Source organism: Copadichromis virginalis, linkage group LG7 (genome assembly GCF_057382275.1).
Source record: "Copadichromis virginalis isolate Kocher_CV1m ecotype Utaka linkage group LG7, C_Virginalis_male_GT1.1, whole genome shotgun sequence".
NCBI classification, from domain to species: Eukaryota; Metazoa; Chordata; class Actinopteri; order Cichliformes; family Cichlidae; genus Copadichromis; species Copadichromis virginalis.
In genome coordinates, this window is record NC_140624.1 from 9627562 (window position 1) to 9633733 (window position 6172).

Consider the following 6172-nt stretch of genomic DNA (forward strand, 5'->3'; position numbering starts at 1 on the left):
AGGCACAAAGAGCTGTGAAGTTTTGTGCAGCATACCCACATCCAGGAACATGAACACACCAGTGAACTTATAAAACTCCTCCTTAGTCGTCTCCCTTCTTGTTCTGTGATTCCTAGGCATATGTGAATGAAGGCAGAAAATGTTCTGAAAGTGGCAGGACAGTTCTCAGCTCCACAAGAAAACCTATAGTTACCTACATGTTTGTGGCTTTTAACATGCAAACTGAACAATATATATTTGCGTGCACTGAAGCCACAAAATTTAGAAATACACATAGTTGCAAAAAGTTCAGTGACCAATTACCTTTCCTAAATGACATATGCAATGCAAATAGTAAGAGTATTGTCAATAGGGACCAATTCCCAGTTTTTACATGATCAAAATTATTCACAAAAGGCTTCAATAAACAGAAAATGTGTGCCGACAAGAGAGCAGTGCACAAAAATGAAAAGATATTTGAGCTCGACTCTTTAATGGGTTTAACATGACTTAGTCAGCACCCCGCACCGTACAGGTAGTACAAGCACACCTGAAAACACTGACCATCTAACAGCTTTAAACATTTGGGCGCAACCTCGGTAGTTCACCGATTCACCTGTTGCAAATGGCCAAGTTTTTATCAAGTCTCATAAATCCATTGGCAACTATTACCTAACTAGTCTTTTGAGTCTCCACATTCATAGATATAGACATTTTGTCTTAGCATTTGAATGAAAATATCCTGGTAGGGTAGCTTGAAAGTCAAAACAAACAGTACTAAGAACGCATTTCTGACTTCTCTCGAATAAGTGAAAAAAAATCCAACTTTAATGTGTCCCATGTCAGTCCGCTTTAGGGAAAAAGTGTTAAGTGGTTTCATTTAATTTTGAGATACTCCCGCATGGACGAGCAATTTGGAGTCTAGCAGAGTTATCACTAATTGCATACGATCTTCAGATATAATCCAATCAACCTTGCATTTAACCCGATTGAACATCCAGTAACCTCTGACTACTTCTAAGTTGCACATGTTAACGGTCTATTCATCAATAGTTGATGGTCATGTTGTTCTCCTGCTTTGCAGCTTTGTTTGAGTCTGAATTGCGGCTTAAACGTGCAAAACTTGAGAAGCAGATCAATATTTTCTTCTTGTTGTTATTTAATGGTGGTTGGCAACCAGCGAAAGGAGCATTAACCACCTCGAGCAATATTTTCTATCCTCATTGTTGTTCTGAAAGTGAATACCCGACGTGTGTGTCATACATCACGTTGTGCGTCAGGTGAAGGTGTGGTGTCGGCTATCGCACCTGTCGCATTACAAAGCTTTAAAAACGTAACAATCGCTTTAAAAACACAACCCAACGCGCTAAACATGAACAAACATAAACACCCGTGTTACATTATCACGTATATCCAGGACATCTCTTCTGAACCAAGATGAAGTGGTGCTACAAAGGAATTATTTCTTTAGGAGAGTGCATTTAATAGCAGTCTGGCCTGCCACAAAAGGCACCGCTAAAAATACAGTTTCTGCTTGTCCCAGAATTGATCAATTTTGAGAGTGAAGTTGTAGGACTGATGCTGGTTAGTGGATGTGACACCTGAACTTGAGTAAAATGACGACCAGAGCATATTATTAGGTTAGTTCACTGTAGTTAGGCAGAGGTGTCTTAAAAAGTACCACCTTATACAAACCAAATGAAGGTCCAGTATAAGAAAGAATAAGAAGAGAAAAAAGGAACACCCTGCTAAATGAAGTCATTTTTAAACATTACTCTAAATGTAGCCATTAGTTTTTGTTGCTGGCCATACAAAAAATAAGTATACTTCAAGTATATTTCCCAAGTATACCTTACCTAGTACGTGTACTAATAATGCTTCTTGGGATTATATTGGCCCCCGTTTTAGTACATAACAGTATTCTTGAAATGAACTTTTAGATGTACTTTTTGTTCACCATAATTGTACTAGCATAATGTCATAATGTCTACAAGAGTATAATTAAATATACTCGACTCTATCACAATACTAACCTTACAGTATTAATAATGTTTCACATTGTTTGAATAAACAAATACATTTATTAATATATGAGGTTCCATTCAGTTCAAGGAATTAAATTTTAGTGTGGCTGCAACTTACTCCTTAATTTAAAAATTATGCTGTATATTGTAGTTTATATTTTATACTACTTTCACAGTGAATCGCATTTTATAGTAATACACTCTGAATGAGGATTTAAGTAATTACTCTTAGATCTACAGTAGAAAACAACAGAAATCCAGATGGTGTAATAGTATAATCTCAGTAACATCACCAATTGTTACATTTGCTGTATTTTACAGCTGTTTCCATGAGTACGGTGAGTTATCGTAAAAATAATGTAATCTCATGGAATTTTCCCACAATTACATGCAAATTACAGTACTAAACTGCTAACATCCTTTAGAGTTTTTTACTGTTGATTTTGCAGTACTAAGCTATGGAAATTACTGCAAAGGCTAACAGTGTTGTGATAAAACTTTGCAGTGCCTGATTTTATGCACTGAAAGTCAATTGACTTCATACTAAAGCGTATTTGTATTTTGCCTTTTATTCTGACATTTTATCTCCAGACAGGACCATTATAAGAGTGTTGCCTCCCAAATTTGCTGTTTTGAGGTGTACTGCTCAACTGATTAACTTTCTCTAACCCTCCTCAGTAATGCTTTACTTTTCATATCATTTTAACAGGTTTTTTTTTACAGCAATCTTTACATCAAATAGAGACATTGTTGGTGGTTGCAACAAGAGCAATAACAATATAAAACATACAAACAAAAACTTTTCATATCATTACTGTAAATGGTCAATGAATTTGTAGTGAATAGTGAACAGCCATACAGGATATGAAAAGTTTTGGAGTTATCAGATAATTTTAAAAAAAGTGAAAGTTTGCCTTTGCTGTGAAAGTATGCATGAAACTTAATGATCCACTTCCATGCACTGAAGGAGTAGTTTCAAATAAGATGTGTTTAGATGTGCTTTTGATGCTGTTATTTTAAAGAAAGTTTTCTTCACAAGACTTTATTTGACTAAGTTTGTCTTTGTTCTGAGTTACTAACATACCTTTTGTTTACAATCGATACAAGCAATATTAAAATATGAGAACTGACATACAATATGTATAATAACTTAAAACTAAGCTAAATCCCACTGAAATGTCATATGGAAAATAATTTGAGGGCTGCATAAATAATAAACCTGAGTAATGCTTTGTGAGGGAATGAAAGGATCAGGCAATGCTTTTATAACACTGAATATTTATTTGAAACACAGTCAATTCAAAGATTTCATCATTACTATGATCTGTTAGGATATTCTGTACTTCTTTGCACAAAGATAAGCTCTGGGCTGCTAACCACAGTGGTTTCTTCTCTTGTGACTTTCTTGACAGAACCAGCAATTTCTCTCCCTGTGGACATGGCAAGTGTCAGTTTCTATCAGACTTGCACTAAGTAGATCATAAAATGATGGGAAATGTACTATTTCTTTTTCAGATGAACCTTTTCAGCGGAGACCTTTTATGGTATGGCCACTGTTTAGCTTCGTTAATCATCTTACTCAAAAACAAGGGGGATCAAACTCCAGGAAACACTGTACTGATGGTGTCAGTGTACAACTTACTTTTTCTGAAGCACCTGGGTTCACAGTTATTTCCAAGAGTAGGTTGGCAAATAGCTACATCACAGTGGATGTACAGCTGGTCAAAAACAGAAAAAAAGCACATCTTTGAAAATATGTTACAACAAAAAGTAAGCATGAAATGAAAATAAAGATATTTTTCGCTTAGTATTGGGATGCTATACCTTTTCCTGTAAAGGAGGCATAATGTTTGGCTTTGTAGCTGCTGACTGGGTTGAACTACCATCGCCTACAAAATGGAACATTTTGAAAACAAAGCGGTTGTGGTGGCTTGGAAACTTGAATCCAAATGAGGGTCTGGGAAGCAGGGTTGTTAGGTAGCGGTCATCACGATAGGGGCAGCTATGTTAAAAGCAAAGTGTGTACAGTAAACATCAAAAATATAATACAAATGCCTCCAAATTAAGAGCACCACCTACTCTTACCCATCAATCAGCAAGTCCCACTGAGGAAGACTATGAAGATAGGAATCAGAGGTTGCCCAACATCTTTCAAGAGTTAAGACAAAGTTGGGATCGGTCCTCTCCATCAGGTAGACCTCAACGTAAACAGGATCCCTCAAAACCTTTCTGACAGGGTATTCGGCAGCGGTGTAAAAAGAGGTGTAGACTTCCTCTTCTGTCCAAAAAATGAGAATAGTTGTAGTTGTTGACACATTCCCTACTAAAAGAGACTATCTTTGCAGATTTAGCTCTCCAAGACTAACCTTCAACACAACCCTTGGCAACACATTGTCCATTGGCCAGCTTGAGTTCCACACGCACAGGTCCAGCAGCTGCAACTGAGTTTGGCGGAGGAACCGGACCAACATCAATAACCAAAGCCTCAACTGTGGTGCCAACATATCTGCACTGGAACAACAACCTGGCACAAGAAATACAGTTTATCTTAGTCACTCATGAAGTAATTTAGCTATAAACTTTGAATAACAATTTCTTTCTCACTGAACGTTTTCGATCTTCTAGTTTCTGCCCATGCGTGGTAACATTTTTGCCTATGCTGTATCTACTTTCTGATAAAGATATTAAAATATTTACTCATTGTAGGTGTCCCTGGTAATGGATCCATGGGGTCCAGTAATCACTTGGTATACGGAAGACATCCTGTTCTCGTAAATTAGAACACCAGGCTCCTCCTACAGTATAATGACAGGATTTCAGTCTTTAACATTGCCTGTAAAAACTTAAACTTAAAACTTAAATTGTTAACTGAGATTCTAGTGCATCGGCACCTGAATTTTGAAACTCAAATCTCAAAGGTTACCCAATATTGTTTCCTTCATCTCAGAAATGTTGCGAAAATCAAACCTTAAATGTCAGTGAATCCTCTTGAACTTTTAGTACACACTTTAAGTTTCTGTCAGTCCTCAGATCGTCTCCAATTAGTTCCGAATGCAGCAGCAAGGCGGCTAATGAAAATTACAGTGGTCACATATTACACCTGTCCTTGCATCCCTTCACTGGCTTTCAGTGAAATTCAGAATCCACTTTAAAATTCTGTTATTGACATATAAGGCTCTACATGTACAGGCCCCTGGTTATTTAGCTGAGTTTCTAACACCTCAATGCAGCTGGCCTCTCCGATTGTCTGACCAGGGTCTTCTAACTGTCCCTAGCTCTGATTTTAAAACCAGAGGTGTTGTAGCACCCAAACTGTGGAACAGCTTTGCTCAGTCAATGAGGTTGGCTCACTCTTTTATTTGTTTTAAGCAACTACTGAAAATAAAATAACAGTTTGCGGCTTTTATGTGAACTGTGCAGTAAACTCTGTGTTTTGAAAAGTGCTATATAAATAAGTTTTTCATGATTACTATTAGTAGTAGGAGGAGGAGTATTAAAAGTATCATTATTATTAATTCAGTTACAACACTTACTTTTACAACTGTACCACAGGCAGTGACAGGGAACTCATAGATGGCAAAAGCTGAAGTGCTGCCAACTGGATTGCAGCTGTGACCATTCTCATAGAAAGAAATTGTCTCCAAGTCAGTGTTGGGCAGAGTTGCATCTCTGGCCACCACCACGATGAACAGGCCTTCCTTGGTGCACTGAAGTGTCACTGAGGCAACAATAATAATAAAGTACAACAAAAAGAAAGACAAATGCAAATGCTTTTACCCTTTCACCATAATGTATCAGTGGTGTAGTTTATCTATAAAGCAGAACTTCTTACCAGATTTGCCATATTAGCACATGAGTCCATCAAAACAACAGTTTATAGCGTCACATTCAGAAGCAGAGATTTCATTAGTGCCACACGGTATCCTGTAGTTTTCCGCAACTTCACAAGTGTGAAATGACTCTAAAGGCTTTTGAGGGTTCAGAGGTCTTTTGGGCTGCTGAGGCTGCTGAGGGTATTCAGGGTTATTGATTTGCTTCTGCCCCTGTGGAGATGGTGGGTATCTAGGATTCTGAGGGTTCTGAGACCCTTGCCCATAATTTTGGGCATTCGATCTATAGCCCAGCAGGGCAAATAATAAAAGACGACAACAAGTCAGCTTTAGTACCAT

At 37.5% G+C, this 6172-nt stretch overlaps 1 pseudogene across 1 annotated transcript; it reads right to left on the reverse strand.

Moving 5' to 3' along the window:
• Nucleotides 1-3277: 3277 nt before the first annotated feature.
• On the reverse strand, nt 3278-6172 carry LOC146704444 (zona pellucida sperm-binding protein 4-like; annotated as a pseudogene). The gene is made up of 8 exons (XR_014921172.1): nt 5836-6172; nt 5537-5721; nt 4701-4798; nt 4370-4527; nt 4089-4281; nt 3828-4005; nt 3646-3721; nt 3278-3433 (listed from the first exon to the last, which is right to left on the reverse strand). The product of XR_014921172.1 is annotated as a zona pellucida sperm-binding protein 4-like (transcript).